This window comes from Strigops habroptila, chromosome 8, assembly GCF_004027225.2.
Source record: "Strigops habroptila isolate Jane chromosome 8, bStrHab1.2.pri, whole genome shotgun sequence".
Lineage (NCBI taxonomy): Eukaryota > Metazoa > Chordata > Aves > Psittaciformes > Psittacidae > Strigops > Strigops habroptila.
The window spans coordinates 27,607,654-27,625,091 of record NC_044284.2 but is presented as its reverse complement, the minus strand read 5'-3'; the positions used below and the strand labels follow the sequence as shown (position 1 = coordinate 27,625,091).

At 39.5% G+C, this 17,438-nt stretch overlaps 1 long non-coding RNA gene across 6 annotated transcripts in view; it reads right to left on the bottom strand.

Annotated features, from left to right (window-relative positions):
• The window catches only part of LOC115611924, a 63,510-nt gene that overhangs the window by 9,717 nt on the left and 36,355 nt on the right, over positions 1-17,438 (bottom strand). For 2 of the 6 annotated variants that reach the window (XR_003992779.1, XR_003992774.1), the window contains exon 14: positions 15,004-15,105. The exons of the other annotated variants lie outside the window; for them this stretch is intronic. This is a non-coding gene — a long non-coding RNA (uncharacterized LOC115611924). Of the gene's footprint in view, positions 1-15,003; positions 15,106-17,438 lie in introns of those variants that run through there. 6 annotated transcript variants of the gene reach the window in all.

The window sequence follows — 17,438 nt, the reverse complement described above, 5'->3', positions numbered from 1 at the left end:
GTGTTTGACAATTTATTTTTCTAATTTTATTATTAGAACAGTAGATAGCAGGAGCTAGTTTACTCTCAGTACATTATTAATTATTTCCTGGGACATGTAACTTCAGCATATCCCCTCTGATTTGTTTTGTCTTCAGCATCTTATCTTGATCTTTTGATTCTCAGCTTTTATAGAAATCTTCTGAGAAATCTAGTGCTTTGCCTCAGTATTTCTGAAATACCTCCATGTTTTATTTTCCTATATTTTTTCTTTCTGACAGACTGATTAGCAATTAACAGAATATTTTGGTTGAGTATCTAGCTTTCATCAGCAGAATAACACCTGTTCCCTGGTCTGTATTGTAGTACTTACTTACTTACACTTTGTGCACACTAAGACTTTGATTACTAGTTTGAAAACTGATGCATACTAAATGAAAATCTTGTATTGATGCCCAAAATTTCATGTAGATATATTTGTCAGCAATGGATGTGTCAGCCTCTGCACTGCACCCTTTTGCCTTGTATTTTTGACTTCCTCTAATATTGTCTAGCTTTGTTAAATATCAAGAGATTTTTACCCTGCAAATGTTATGATCTCACTGTTAACACTGAAACCTCCTCATTGCCTGTTGCTGTGAGGATAATTTTTTCCCTTCTTTCACGTAATGTCTTGTACTTAATATTTAGTCATAATGAAACTTTGCCTCACATCTCAGTGGCTTCCATAACATCATCTTCTCAAGGACTTTGAACTGCAGCTTTCTCTGAAGCCCAAGAAAAGAATTGTTAATCTAATTGATAGTCTCAGTGAGGGCTGTTGGAGCAGAAAACCCTCACCAGGAGAATCCTTAGGAAGGACTTAAGGAAGACTTTAATAAAGTACATCCATTATTAAAATCAACATCCTTGCACAAGTAGGTAAGTTTCAGGGTCAGTTTCCATATCAGTGAAAACACTAGGAGATAACACTAACTTGTGGTTATTTTCTAGCCCGCAATATTTATTTTATGCTTTTATTATTTTTGAAGGCTATTTAAAAATATGAGTATAAAGTTTCTGGGGACCTAATTGCAGAAGCCATCTCAACAGTTATATCAGATAAGATTTTGAATTGGTTTAGGGTTTTGGAGGGGGGGTGTGTGTGTAAATTTTTTTTTTTATTATTATTTCACATACTCTCTCCGCTTCTGTGTAGATGGGTTGAAATATTTAATTCATCTCACAAATTTATGTTATATAGAGGGGCCTGGTGGTACATGTGGCATTACTAGGTCTAATAGACCATAGATTACTACTTTTGCTTTAATCTACTACTTTAGTTTTACTGCCTGGACCACCTATAGAGATATCTACACTTCCAGGAGCAATGGGTTACATTATAACTTAATACATATGACTTTACTAAGCAAACTGCTATCAATATAGATCCATTTCCAAATGTGAAGACTCACTCAAAGTGGTACTTCTCTTGTTTTATTTCTTTGTGAAAAAAAACCAAAACCAACAACCCAACCAATGAACCAACCAAAACCAACCATCAACACAAACAACCAGAAAGGTGTTCTGGATTAATTCTGGTTTTTCTTATTTAGTTGCTGTGGGTGTTTCAGGGATATAGTCTCAGAAGCACTTCAGGACAAATTATATTTCATATCTATGATTTTCCTGAATAGGAACTTTTTTTCTGAGTTAAAGACTTGGCCTAACCTAGGGGCATGTGCTTAGTTTTGATTCATTCAGTAGCACATCTATGGGAGTAATACGGAAGCAGCCTTAAAGTGTTTTAAGTGTTCCAGAGCAGAGGTGTTTATTAGGGACTTCACAGACTATCCTTCAAATCGGACACCTTAACAATATTCTCTAAACTGACAGAAATAACAAACTTCCAGGGTTTCTTACTGAAATACATTAATGTCTAAAGATGAGTCTACCTCTTCTTCCCTAGATAATTTCAGAAAATTAGTATTGAGTTATACAACCTAACAAGGGAAATTCATTTCCTAAATTTACTTTCCGTGAATGAAACCAGGCATAAGGTGTATAATCAGCTGGATTTTGGATTTATTTTTTTTTTCCCTCAAAGGAAAGAGAATCACAGTGAACAGAACAAAGTGGGATGTCTTAGATGGAAAAGTACCTTATTTTCTTTCCAAAACAAATTTACGTAATAATTCTATTTTTACCCTCCCATTGCCTTCTATCCCATCTCTCTTCATTTTGATAAGATACAATGATTGCACAGATAAAGTTTTTTAGCTCCTTAGGTATTGATTTTGTAATAATTAACAATAAATCTAAAGATCACCTATACAGGATTTATTTCAGGATCTTTGAATCACCTCAGATATTCTTCTTCAAATAGGAGCTTTTGATATATATAACTCAAATGGGATACATTTTACTCCTCCTGTACTATCAGCAACTCTTTGAAAAGTGCAGAGTTTTATAGTTTTATTCTAGAAGGCACCTGGCTTAAACCACAACAGCACATCCAAATCCTGGATTAAGGCATTAATATTAATAGCCAGAATATGATCCTATTGCAGTAAATTCCTGAAGCATCTTTCTATAAATTCCTGAAAAGGGATTTTTTTTTTTTTTTTTTTTTTTTTTTGGTAGGTAAAAGAACCAGACTGAAAAAAACCCCACAAAACCAAACCCCTAAAAGCAACACAACACCCCATCCCTCCCAACTCAATAAAAACCAAACCAAAATAAACCAGCCCATACTCCAGCTGAATGTTTTCACCCCTGGCCAACTCTGTCTTCTTTCCAGAGAAAGAATGGGAAGTGCTGCAAGACAGGAGACCTCCCTGCCCATCTTTAGCATCCTTTCATTGAGACTGACCAGCTCAGCATCTCTGGGCTCATTGTGCCAGCGCTCACAACATGGCCCACATCCCAGCACCCAGCTGCAGATCACTCCTGCACTCCTCTTTGCGTCTTAGGACATTGCAAGTTTCTCAGATCCTTCATAAGAGTCCAAGGTTGAGATCATGGTGCACTGCATCTTTAGATGAGTGAAAGGTTTCTGTAGTTTTGCTTTTACAGACCAAAGAGGGATGATGCACATGCTACGGATCTGGAGTTACAGATCCTTCCCATGGCGCAGCAAAGAGGTGTCACCTGGGGGATGCCTGGGAACTCCAATGAGGGAAACCACTATAGAAATGCTAAAATTATTATGTTTACAACAGCTGCCAAAAAACTCCAGCACAGCCACAGAGGGCTGGGAAGGGGGAACAGTCAATGCTGTCCTCGGGGTTCCTGCAGTAAGATTTCAGCATTCTCCTGAAATGGCACGGCAGTTGCAGCAGCGCATTGCATTAATTTTACCAGTTAATGAAAGACCTAAGGCAATCTAATTCAAGCTCTTTTCTGAGGAAACATGCCAGCTATATTCCCAGGCCAATTACTGTTTTCACAAAGCGCTCTAAATCTGTCAACAAGCAAAAGCGTGAACTACGGTATAAAAACACAGTCAAGAAGGTGAGGCAGTTGTTATTACAGGAGTGTTTCTTCTTGCAGTGGGAGCAATGAAAGTTGTCTGCCTAACAGCCAGCCAGCCCTCAGTACCAGGACAATATGCTTATATGCTATTAGCGCATGCCAAAAAGATTTTACTCCCCCCCCCCCCCTTTTTTTAAAGCTATACAGTTTGATGGTAAATAAATGCTTATTCTCTTACACATCAATATGAGAAACACTTTGCAAGCTATTGTGAGAACTCCCAGGAAGGTTCAAATAACTTGTCTGTCTTACTCCTGGGACTATGGCCAAAGGTAGATAATACATTTTTATCTACAGAAGAAACAACATCTCAGTATACATGGATATATCTCTTTTTTAAGTAAATAAATTACTGAAATAAAAGAGTTGCAATCAATTTCCATAATTAACCAATTCCTGTATCTTTCTCAAATATTCAATATTGCTGGGTACATAGTCTTCACAAAAAGAAGTGAGAAAGCTTCTTTGCAATGTTTATTTTGCAGACAACACCAAGTTGGGTGGGAGTGTGGATCTGCTGGAGGGCAGAAAGGCTCTGCAGAGGGATCTGGACAGGCTGGATCGATGGGCTGTGGCCAATTGCATGAGGTTCAATGAGGCAAAGCGCCAGGTTCTGCACTTGGGTCACAACAATCCATGCAATGCTACAGGCTTGAGGAAGAGTAGCTGGCAAGCAGCTCGGCAAAAAACGACCGGAGCGGTGCTGATTGATGGACACTGAACATGAGCCAACTTGTGCCCAGGCAGCCAAGAAGGTCAACAGCATCCTGGCCTGTATCAGAAATAGCGTAGCCAGCAGGACCAGAGAAGTGATCATGCCCGTGTACTCAGCACTTGTGAGGCTGCACCCTGAATACTGTGTTCAGTTCTGGGCCCCTCACTACAAGAGAGATATTGAGGTGCTGGAGCAGGTCCAGAAAAAGGCAATGAAGCCAGTGAAGGGCCTGGAGCACAAGTCTTATGGGCAATGGCTGAGGGAACTGGGGTTGTCTGAATAAGAGAAGGTTTACGGGAGATCTTATAGCTCTATACAACTACCTGAAAGGAGGATGGAGCGAGGAGGTGGCTGGTGTCTTCTCCCAAGTAACAAAGGACAGGACAAGAAGTAATGGCCCCAAGCTGTTCCAGGGGAAGTTTAGACTGGATATTAGGAAAAATTTTCTTCACCAAGATGGTGGTCAGCCATTGGAACAGGCTTCACAGGGAAGTGGTAGAATCACCATCCCCAGACATGTTCAAAAAATGTGTAGATGAGGCTTTTAGCAACGTGGTTTAGCGGTGGACTTGGCAGTCACGGGGTAAAGGTTGGACTTGATGATCTTAAAGGCCTTTTCCTGGTTAATTCTATGATTCTATTTCGATTCAGTGTCATACAGGCCAGCATTTGAGAAATTACCCACCTGTCTGATCTAGAACATGTGAAAGATTCTTGCTACATACAAGGTAATTTCTTTTCTTCAGATGTATGTGCTATAATTAAATAGAGTGTAATTTTACCTCGGTCCTCTTGAGGGCTGCTGGCATGTGCTCAACAAGTGCAAGGTGGTTTGGCTGTGCTCAGTTCCTCCAAGACAGATTGATTTGCCTTTGAAGCTTTGTAGGTTTAACTCTTCTACAAAAATAACCATGATCTGCAAAGGCCAAAAGCTCTACCAGATTGTCAACATTCCACAAGCTTTGGCTCCAGCCTGAATCTCAGGGCTGGGTGCTGCCTACTGCAACTATAGCTCTGTAATTGCAAACGTTATTCTGAGGATTCTCCAAGGGAAGACTCAGCAAGCACATCATATTTCATAGGGTGCAATTTGGTAAGATGTTATATTGGAAAAGAAAAGAAGATTTTATAATCAGACGAACTACAACTACAGGATTGATGGTGACTGTCAGCGTAATTATGAGAATGAATCATGTCTGGCTCTGCAGTTATTAGTCAAAGTAATTCATTATTTGCCTAAAAATAACATTAAAATTTAACCAATAAAACCACTCATTGATGGCTGCTCTTACTTTCTTCTTTTCTAGTCTAAATGTCATCCCTGTTAAGAAAACATAAAAGAAAAAGTCATAAAATTATCTTAGTCGTAAAAAAACATCTTTCATCATTTAAATAAATTAAAAAAAGAGACATTATCTGATATAGATTTAGGTATATCATTTATGCAATGAAATATTACAGCTTTTTTGCAAGGGCCCTGAGGGACTTACAATTAAATGAGACATTATATTTTTACGAAAAACTTGGCCTTACTTAAAGGTAAAAAAATATCTGAACACATGAAGCTTCCCCATATTCTTGTCAGTTACATACTGACAAGAAGTGCCTTCCCTTGTTCGGTAATTTTGGTCTTTCCTGAAGAGGTAGGCGCTAAACCAGGCGTCTGGCATGGGATGTGGGAAGGCCACCCCAGTGGCAGGCCCATCTTTACACCTGATCTCCATCTCCAAACTTTGCACCTACAGCTTTGTCTCACCTTAGCAGCTTCTTAGCAAATCAGCAAGGAGCTATGGACAAAACAACATCTGATCTGAAGTAAGGTGGAGAAAGTAACAGAGAGGGAGACAAGGAAAGCAAATTGAAAGGCAATCAGAAAGTTTGCCTTTCCTTCCAAACTGGGTCCATTGAGATTTGTCACTTCATATTGGTAAGAGCAGTGCATGCTGCTAAGGAAATACAGGTTGAGAAAGATATATGGACTTTTTTCGCCCAGTTGAATTGGGAAAATATACCAGGAGAGAGAGAAAAGAAGAAAACCAAGCAGGTATAGGGACACTAATAGCCCAAATTGAGTCCAGTTGCAGGGCTAGAGCTCAGTGTAGTTAGATGGATTTTTGACTCAGTTGTCAGTTGTCTGTTTAATGCCTTTATTTAAAACCAAGCAGAACTATATGATTGCTCATCAGAAAATAAAGGAGCCTTACCTCCAATTAAGTTAAATGTCTTGAAAACCGAACTTTTCAGATTTTATTAGTGATTGAATAGCTCAAGGTGTTTCTAAGTAAAAATCAACAGAGAGATTAGCTGCAACAGTCTGCCAAGAGATTACGAACAAGATGTCCATCAAATGGAGAGCTGAGGTATTCAGAGCTTGAACACTGTCCTTTGGGTTGGGGATCAGGTGTGCAGGAGCTGATTCCCCAACTTTCTCTCCACTGCAGCACCGCAGTGAGAACTATTGATCTGCATCTCTCTGCAGCATGAGGAGCATCATTTGACACAGCCATGTTGATGATTAGTGTCTGCAGTGCCCAGGCACGGTTCTCGCCAGGGGGTATTCAGGCAGTGTTTGATCAGGTCAACAGCTTACTCCATGAATTTCATCAGTCAGGGTTTCATTGCTGGAGCCACTGCTTCTGCCAGGACTTTGTCTATGTTCTCTGCTGCCTAGCAACTTGGATGCAAATGGACCAGTCAGCTCATCCCACCACGCTTGTGGGGCACCTAATGCAGAGCCATCACCTTAGCAGATGTTTGATTTTTATCCAGCTGGATAAGGCTCTTCCCTTAACAGTCCAAGGTGATCTGACTCGTCATGGATAAGACAAGGCTGCCTAGTCCAGGCACAAGAGAAATTCATAAACCTAAAGCCTCAAGCTTTAGCATTTGTCCTTGCAAACAGAGATTTCTTTCCCAGGCTCCAGTCTCCAGATGGTTTAAACTTGATGAATTTGTTATGAATTTCTAAGAATAAAATTCCATGATGAAATTCGTTGAGGAATGTATTTGTCAAGACAATGTTTTTACAACTGCTATACCTTTGAGTATGAGCAGACCTGCAGTCTCCACACCACCATATCCCTAAGGGGCTTTTTGTATACTTCCATTTCAAATACTTGTACAATTTACACATTAAACATTTCCATGGATGGGAAAAGTTACAGCCTGCCATTCAACTTGATTTAGGTACTGACATTTATCTTTCTCTGGTGTGTCAATCAATGCCCCATGTTAGGAAGAAAAATTCACTGTGCATTTTTAAGCTATCATCTAACAGGTTTTTAATATATTTTTAAGCATTTTACAAAAAGTCTCTTATTTAGGGATGAAATAATTGAATTTTTGTATATTTTTAATGACCTCATCAATGACTTGTCAGGTATCTGTGTTTCCACAAGTAGTTTTACACATCTCTAATCATAGCATTTCAGACATTTCCCTTTCATATTGTTTTGTGAAGGCTAATGAGGCTTCACCTCTAAGCAGAAATTAGCTGATTCTAAAGAAAGCGAGAATTGGTTGTACTGACAAATTTGAATGGAACAACAAGACACTGAAAATAATTATCTGCAAATGTGTCTGAACTTGTGAAATCAAACTTCAAACACATAACAGCACAAGAATGGAGTATTACCATGTAAAGTTAAAACTTCTGTGCTGCTTTTTTTCCCCTCTCTTTCAGAGTCACCTCTGCTGTATCACTGTTGTCCTGGACCTTGATCTCTCCAGGGAAAGTGTCAAAAGGAACAAGCAGCCTTTTACAGTGAGATCACCACTTCTTCTCCATTAAGGTCTGTGGAGTCTGCAAGTCTGATGGTTAGTTGATGGCATAAACTAGATTAATTGGTGGTGTCAGTGCAGCGGCTGGTGGACAAGTGACCATACGATAACTGACAGTCTCCACAAGGATAAAAAGAATTCAGGAGGACTGAAATATTTCCTTGCTATTAAAAAGTAGGCTTGAGATATAATAAAAACAATAATTCTGGGTTTTTCTTTGCTACTTCTCCATCCTTCTAGCTACAAATAAAACAAAACTGGTATGCTTTTAAGTGAAACTACATACTGAAGCTGAAGTTAAATGTAACACCTAAATTAAAAAGGACGTAAAATGAAAAGTCCACTCTTCAACTTTAACAAAAATGGCACAGATCATCCATGGAAAAGTAGATATAATTTAACAATAACTTATTTAAAGTGCTTAAATTCTGTCCTGGGTTCAGCTATAGCAGTCATTTTTCTCCTTCTTAGTAGCTGGTGCGGTGCTGTGTTTTTGACTTTCAGCCTGGGAACGACACTGATAACACCGATGTTTTTAGTTGTTGCTAGGTAATGTTTACTCCGACCAAGGACTTTCTCAGTCTCATGCTCTGCCAGGGAGGAGGGGAAGCCGGGAGGAAGCAGAGACAGGACACCTGATCCAAACTGGCCACAGGGGTATTCCATACCATAGCACGTCATGCCTAGTATACAAACCGGGGGGAACTGCCCGAAAGGCCCAGATCACTGCTCGGGTCAGGCTGGGTACTGGTCGGCGGGTGGTGAGCAATTGTATCCGCTCCCCTTGTTATTTCCCTTATCATTATTAGCGGTAGTAGTAGTGGTTTTGTATTATACCTTAGTTACTGGACTGCTCTTATCTAAACCCGTGGGAGTTACATTCTTCCGATTCTCCTCCCCATCCCTCCGGGAGCAGGAGGAAGGCGGGGAGTGAGCGAGCGGCTATGTGGTTCTGAGTTACCGGCTGGGCTTAAACCACAACAAATTCAAATGTTCATAAAGTAACAGTTATACTCTAGGAATTGAAAACATAATTTTAAAGCTCGTCCCATGTGAAAATGAATCTTTAAAACTTGATATAAATATCAACATAATATAAATAAGAAAGGTGTCAGTCTGTTCTCTCATTTCTCCTAATATGCAGACATAGAATCATAGAATAGTTAGGGTTGGAAAGGACCTTAAGATCATCTAGTTCCAACTCCCCTGTCATGGGTAGGGACATGCCACACTAAACCATGTTGCCCAAGGCTCTGTAACCTGGCCTTGAACACCACCAGGGATGGAGCATTCACAACTTCCTTGAGCAACCCATTCCAGTGCCTCACCACCCTCATAGTAAAGAACTTCTTCCTTATATCTAATCTAAACTTCCCCTGTTTAAGTTTGAACCCATTACCCCTTGTCCTACCACTACAGTCCCTAATAAAGAGTCCCTCCCCAGCATCCTTGGCCCCCTTCAAATACTGGAAAGCTGTTATGAGGTCTCCATGCAGCCTTCTCTTCTCCAGGCTGAACAGCCCCAACTTTCTCAGCCTGTCTTCATACAGGAGGTGCTCCAGGCCCCTTATCCTCGTGGCCCTCCTCTGGACTTGCTCCAACAGCTTCATATCATTCTTATGTTGAGGACACCAGAACTGCACACAGTACTCCAAGTGAGGTCTCACAAGAGCAGAGTAGAGGGGCAGGATCCCCTCCTTCGACCTACTGGTCACACTTCTTTTGATGCAGCCCAGGATACAGTTTGGCTTTCTGGGCTGTGAGCACACACTGCTGGCTCATGTTCAGTTTCTCATCAACCAACACCCCCAAGTCCTTCTCCAGAGGGCTGCCCTGAATCTCTTCTCTGCCCAACCTGTAGCAGTGCCTGGGATTGCATATTTAAAATAAACCAAGAAATTCACTGATCATTTATTTATACTCATAAAGCATTTCTCTGTTTGTTAAATGTAACAGAACTGAACCTTTACTTTATCTTTACCAGGAATTACTTGAAAACAAGGGATTTCTAATAATATTTCAAAAAATACTTTGTGTTCGATAAAAGGAAAATTAATACAGCTGCCAAGTTTCTTGGCCCTTGGTGAAATCTATTTGATTTTATAGCTACCATTATATTACTGTTAAAAATCCTAGATAAAGTTAAGATTTCAAATGAAATTCCACAAATAGCACAACCATAACTATGTGAGGCACCTAGATGAGAATCCTAGTCCAGTCAAGAAGGACACTAACTCTATGTACAAATACCTTGCACAAGTCTGTAGTTATGTGCATTTACTTTCATTTCATGAGCATCCTCTTGTTCAGTCTGTGATTGGACTATAATTTCATCACCATGATTTGAAACTACAGTATTGAAAAAGCCTCAGTCTTCCTTTTCTTATCTCTTCTTGCAGTGGTGGAATCTGTATCTGTATGCACAAAAAAGTAATTTTGGAGCCACCTCATCTGCAGGCACTCACGACTTCCCTGTTTTCATCAGAGATCTTGGATGGGAAACTTTGTGACAAGGATCCACCACTGCAGAGGGTATATAAAGTGAAGCATTAAGAAAGCGTTTCTGTTCCTCAGTCCTCTCACTCACTAAGGATCTGTAAACTCCACAAATAAACTCTACAAAGCAGTGTGCGTATCAGGATTTTGCTTTTCTTTCAGCAGTTACAACAATGTCCTAAAGTTTTGTTTGATGGATTCAGGCTTCCAAAGGAAGCAGTTGTCCTCTGGTGTCCTCTTTTCACCAGACTCCAGACTCCTGCAGACATCAAAGGCGAGGCAGGTTTGCACAGAATTGAGGTGTTGTCCTGCAGTTAAATGGCGTTAACTAATTTTGCTGTATACTAATCCTCTCCAAGAGATTTTGGCCATTCTGAAGATAACAGACATTTTTAAAGGAAGAAATAACAGGAAGGCAAACAAACATTCTTTACTGCACTTCAATGCCTTCTCCAAAACATTATGGTGGACAATATGTAGACCTGCATTTCCTAGACTCACCATTTCTAGACCCATTTGGAAGTCCACAAATTCAGCCCCTAAATTCTTAGGCCAAAACTGGCTAAGGTGGAGAAGACCATTTCATATGGTAGAAGGACCAAGTTTTAACAATCTACCAACATTAAGTGATACTAATGATCTGATCCTGCATGAGACCACCTTGTCCTTGCCTGGTCCCCCTGGCACTGGACGAGGCTGAAGTCCAAAGTGGGTGCATAAATGGCCAAGCAGCATTGTGTGCCTTGGACAGCAGGTCACCATTGAGTGGATAACATTTCTGGTTCCAGAGCTGTTGAATTGCATTGCTCACGCAGAGCCAGCTCCAAAATCAGAGTGTGACACTACATGCCTGTTGTGGCTGCATCACCAATAGCTGTGGGGTTGTGTTATGCTGTACAATGCCCCTCCTTACCCTGCTGAAGTGTCCTACTTTCATATTCTGGTTTGACAAAGTTTGAGGGGAAAAAAACCCCCAAACAACACAGGCAAAAACTCCAAGCCCTTCATTAACAGAACCATGAACAAAGAAACAAGTGACTACTCTATAACTTGTTCTTTAATATTCTTAATCTGTTATGGAAAATAAATAAGACTCAAATCTTGTAACTCATTCTTATATACCTGAGGTAATACAATATGCATTTTTGTATGTTGGATTTTTGCTTCAAATAGTCTTGTAACAGTATTATCCAAAAGATGAGCTGCAAATGTTGGTTTTCATAGAATCATAGAATCGTAGAATCGTAAGGGTTGGAAAGGACCTTAAGATCATCTAGTTCCAACCCCCCTGCCATGGGCAGGGACACCTTGCCCTAAACCACGTGGCTCAAGGCTCTGTCCAACCTGGCCTTGAACACCGCCAGGGATGGAGCATCCACAACCTCCCTGGGCAACCCATTCCAGTGCTTCACCACCCTCACTGTAAAGAACTTCTTCCTTATATCTAATCCAAATTTCCTCTGTTTAAGTTTGAACCCATTACCCCTTGTCCTACCACTACAGTCCCTAAGGAAGAGTCCCTCCCCAGCATCCTTGTAGACCCCCTTCAGATACTGGAAGGCTGCTATGAGGTCTCCACGCAGCCTTCTCTTCTCCAGGCTGAACAGCCCCAACTTTCTCAGCCTGTCTTCATATGGGAGGTGCTCCAGTCCTCTTATCATCCTCGTGGCCCTCCTCTGGACTCGCTCCAACAGCTCCATGTCCTTTTTATGTTGAGGACACCAGAACTGTATGCAGTACTCCAAGTGGGGTCTCACAAGAGCAGAGTAGAGGGGCAGGATCACCTCCTTCGACCTGCTGGTCACGCTTCTTTTGATGCAGCCCAGGATGCGGTTGGCTTTCTGGGCTGCAAGCGCACACTGCCGGCTCATGTTTTGGGGGGGTTTGTTTGTTTGTTTGTTTGGTTTGGTTTGGTTTTTTTTTATTTGTGGGGTGGTTTTTTTTTTTGTGTGTGTGTGTGTGGTTTTTTTTGTGGGGGGTTTTTTTGTTTTGTTTTTCTTTGTTTTTGGCAAAGATACTTATCTCTACTGTAAGCAAAGATGTAAGAAACAGATTTTGTTTTAAGATCTACAGCAAATAGGACTTATATTTGAATGTTTGCATTGAATATTAGAGACTTTAAATAATCTGTGAAAGACAAATGAATTAAGCCTTCAGAACAGTGAGAGCTTAGTTTTGATTGTGTTTTCTGAGAGGAAAAAAACAAGCTCTAGAATGTAGGTTGTTAATTCTGTTCTCTGAAATGTGATCACAGCTGCAGAGTGAGAAGATGTAATGGTCTGACAAATACCGGGGCATTTGAAGAAAAAGTTAAAAATATGTAAAGCACCAGATAAACCGAAGGCTTATGGCACAGCATACGTTAGAGAAGAAAAGATGATATAATTATCTGGATGACTTCCATAACCACAGGCTAGCCCATACCAGGCAATGGAATCATCTACACTGGCAGAGACCTGAGTCAGCAAACCCAGTGTATGTATAGCACACATTGTTTGGATTATACTGGCTTAGGTACATAGCCCTGAACTAGTAATGAACTGTAGACTAGAAGAGTAGTTCATTCTTTGAGTTCAAAACAATCCTGGCTATCCAACAAGTTGATTGAACTAACTAGTTGGGAATACTGCTCTACCATGGGTCTAATTCCCGAACACCACAGATCCACAGTGTGGAACCTCACTAGTTTTAATGTCTTTGAGTCAAGGCAAGCAATGCAGTGAGAACATTTTAAAGCACAGGATATCTGGATCATATTTGCATAATAGCATTTCATACTATTCATACTATTTCATCTGGTCTTACTACTGACCAGATTAACAGAGGTGCTTTTTTGAACATAAATGCTAAAGAACTAACTTCTGTTCTTCAGTATCACTTATATGGTTTAGCAGGCTGTCGGCCGCTAGTATTTTGTGTTAGTTCTTGTTGCACTACCAGAGTACCCAATTATGTAATATGAAACTATTGATAACCATGGCGTTCCTCCACAGGAAGTCTCAATTTTATAGTCTGGAAATGAAGCTACAGAAATGCTGAAGTCTTATTCACGGTGCTGATCTATCTCTGTGCAGTTATATCATCAGTCTTCCTAGTGTAGCTGCAAACTGATTATACCAATAGTTATCCTGGTACTCATCAACTATTTTGATCAGGAAAGTCAGCTATTCTTGTCAAAAGAACTTTTTGCTGTTGCACTGGGATGCCTCAGTGTTTGGCTGTCGTGGCTATGTCTTAAAAATCATTTTGTCTCTTGAGATGATTGGCAAAACTTCTTGTGGTTAGAACAAGCCTGAGACATACAAGATTGCAGTGAAGCTAAGATCAGAGTTCAAAATTAGTTATCTTATATCTCAGTGCACTTCACAAAATCTCCATGGGTTTATTAATAAGAAAAAATTTAGGAAACTCAGGACAATGAAAGTATGCAGAAATCCAAATACTAATACTCTCAGTCATGATAAGAGAAGCAGATACAAAACTTGAGAAATCCTACCTCAGAGGAATCTATCCTGCTCAAGGAGAAACAATACCCAGATATCAGAAAATTTGTTTGAAATTATTCTGTGAAGAAAAAGACATTTACAAAGGGATTCATGGGAATTAGAACAGAAATCCAAAAACCAAATAGGATTTGATGATGAAGCTCCTAAACATAACTTACAAAATGCTCCCCCAGTTTAAGTCTATTAGAATACATTATTAGGACATATGACAAATCACCTATAATCTCTATATAAATACAATGCCTGAAACTCTATTCATGGAGTAGGCACATGAGAAATTAGATCTGTTACAAGGGAAGTTCCCCAACCAAGAAATTTGCCAAAACAGAAGACAAGATAAGAGTACGCAAAACCAAAGAAATAAAGGTCAGAAGGATAAGCAAGTGCATCAGCACCCTGGCTCCTCTTTTATACCTAAATGCTACAGTAAAAATAATTAAGAGTTTTGGAAGAAGAAGTAGATTTGCACATGAGCGAAGAGCTGCAAGACTGATTTCATGGCTGAATACCTATTTGCTATGCATGGGAGTTGTTGTCCTGGTGTGATCATAGTAGGAGTCAGACTTGGAAAGCTGAATGAGAAATAATATATTCAGGGATGTATAAGCTGCTAATAGCAATAGGAACAAAGAAACCTAATTCTGAAACAATTTAAACCAGAAAACTTAGCTAAACATTCATAGAAATAAATTACATGCTCCAAGAAATGGACTAGGACAGTCATTATAAGCAGGTTTTTTAGTGGGCAAGATAACACTTGTCAAAAAGGGGAGAAAAACGAGTGATTCATACAAAAGATGTGATATGGACAAGACTTATGTGTGGAGATGTGTATTGGAAACCTAGTGTGGGAACTATGCAAGTGAAGCCTGAATATTAAATAACTTTCGATTAATGTCTCTTTTTATTGTGCTTCCATCTTTAATTTCTGAATTAAATTTTTTGGATAATGGATTCTACCATTCACCAGCACAGACATTTTTCTGAACTTTGCCTTTCAAAAAATATCTTCAACTTTAATGTGTCCCAACATCCTTTTAATACATTTCCACTATTCCCTGAAAGCACTGCAAATTGTTCCATTGATTTCTATAGTCTTCAGATCAGACGCATGGGACTGAAAGATAAATGTATTACATACTTCAGAATGAATGGTTAAAAAGAGAGTGCAGTAAGATTAATGTATTTGTAACTATTGTTTCCACAGTGCCAATAAAGAATAAGTAGGATAACAGATTGCTACTCAAGACAATATACCCTTAAAATATATCACTTGAAAAGAGCTGCATTGTTCTTAATGACAGGGATTTTTTTTTTCATTAATATGACATTTTTCAAGAAAGTGCACATGCTCCAAAGGCCTCCAAAAGAGACACCTGCTGATGCCCTAAACAGCTATTCATAACATAAATGTGAGGTATGTACCTTGACAAAATATAGTGCTTTAAATGAAACATATGTAAGCATTAGCACTGTTATTAGTGCTCTGAGAATGGACCTTCATTCTCCTTTGCCATTATGCATTTGCATTTACTAGACAAATTGTAAATTTCTCTACACCTTCACCCACCCATTGCCTGTCCAACAGAAGCAAAGGCAGAGGCAGAAGAAACTCCAGGTTGGAGTAGCAATCCATCAACAGCAAGATTAATATAGGGATACAATTATACATGCTGCTCATAACTTATGCCACCCTACCATGCAGGCAGATCCATGACATGAACCAGTCCATGCTATTTTGGATGCTTTATTTACATCCAGCTCTAACCTGGTACTGTGAACTGAGTGGCCAGAAGAGGCTGCCATGCTCCAGGGATGATGCCAGCACTGCTGGAGTATGACTGTGTAGCAGCCTTCAGACTGTTCATCCAGAGCTGGATGAATAGTGCCCAATCTCATGTTGAAATCAGTTCACTGCAGCCAAATTTTAACTCACTTTGCTTTCCTCCTGTGACCAGAATCAAGAACTTTCCTCTCCCGCTCCCCCTCCCCACTTCTTTTAAGGTTTATGCATGCTTGTTCATCAAGTATTTGCAGGGGAACAGCTGTGCTGCTGATCCAATCAGCCAGGCAGCACAAGGTGACTCAGAGCTGGCAGGTCACAAATAAGTAGCAGAGCACAAATAGCAAGTGCTTATTTAAAATTAGTTGTGGTCAATATATGGACTTAAAAAATTTACCCAAGACAATAGCTGGATAATTTCAGATAATGCGTACATCTGAGAAATTTGTTCTCTGTTGGTGGATATTCTCTGAAGTCATATTGATCAAATGACTTATGAATTATTTATTCAGCTGTGCTCTTTACCTTAAAACCAAGCATTATTGATTTTGCTTCCTATGTTCCTATTATGGAATCAAAATATAGGAAAAAAATACCATGACTCAAATGGCATGGAAGTGGCCCATCAATGTGCATTTATCTGTCCTACAATGTAGGGAAAGGTGTAGAAAGGTTGCAACTGCAGAGTTAGAAAGTGATTCTGCCTTCACCGGCATCTGCAGAACACTGTAAAGAGAATCTTCCTTTAGCTACAGAATGCAGCCTGGAGTTTGAATAGCAGAACACCACCGTTCCAATTTAGATTCAAAATGTAAGTATTCTACTCTCATATTGTTGCTTTCAAACACAGCCATTATTTGTTTATATATCAAAATTGAGACTTAAATATCTAAGGTAAACAATAGCAAAATGAAGTGGTTACATTGCTGGAATAACAGAAATGGTCTGGGGAAGACTACTCAAACTCGAAACAGAATTTCCTGGGAAAAGCTGAGAATTTTGTTTCTTTTTTTACCACTGAACTATACAGAGAATGGTAGACTTCACAAGGGGAAGAAACAACAGTATCATAATAAAAACTTACAGTCAAGAAAAATAAATACTAAGTGCTTTGTTGTACATCTAAGTTATTAAAGTTAACAAACTTCTGGGCTTTTTTTCCCCTTCTCATTAATACATTATTACAAAGAAAATATAGTGATCTAAGGTGGACAACATGAGCTCCTTTCATGAGGCTAGTTACAAAATGAGTGTTAAGCCCTTCAAATAAAAGAGCCAGAGATTTCCCATGGGTTCCTCAGTCCATTAATCTCCCTGTCATTCCTATCCAGCTTTTTCATATTTTCCTTGGAATTGGTGACAACAGAATGCTTGCAAGGCTCTAACAGATAATAAATAACAGATAATAAGGACAAAGCTCAGCATCACCTTGCCCCAAATGATACCTGATCAGAAGATTTTCTTATAAAAATCGTGCTTGAAAAATGTACTCCCAAATATCATGGGAGAAAAATTTTGCTTTCAATTATGTGACTTCTTTTGACTTCAGAGACAACCGCAAAACCTGTGACAAATGCTTGAACTTTTTAGTTTTAGTGGCTTTACACAGTAAAATTTGGGAATCACCACTCTGAAATTGTTTCCATCTCTGGTTATCAATACAGCTT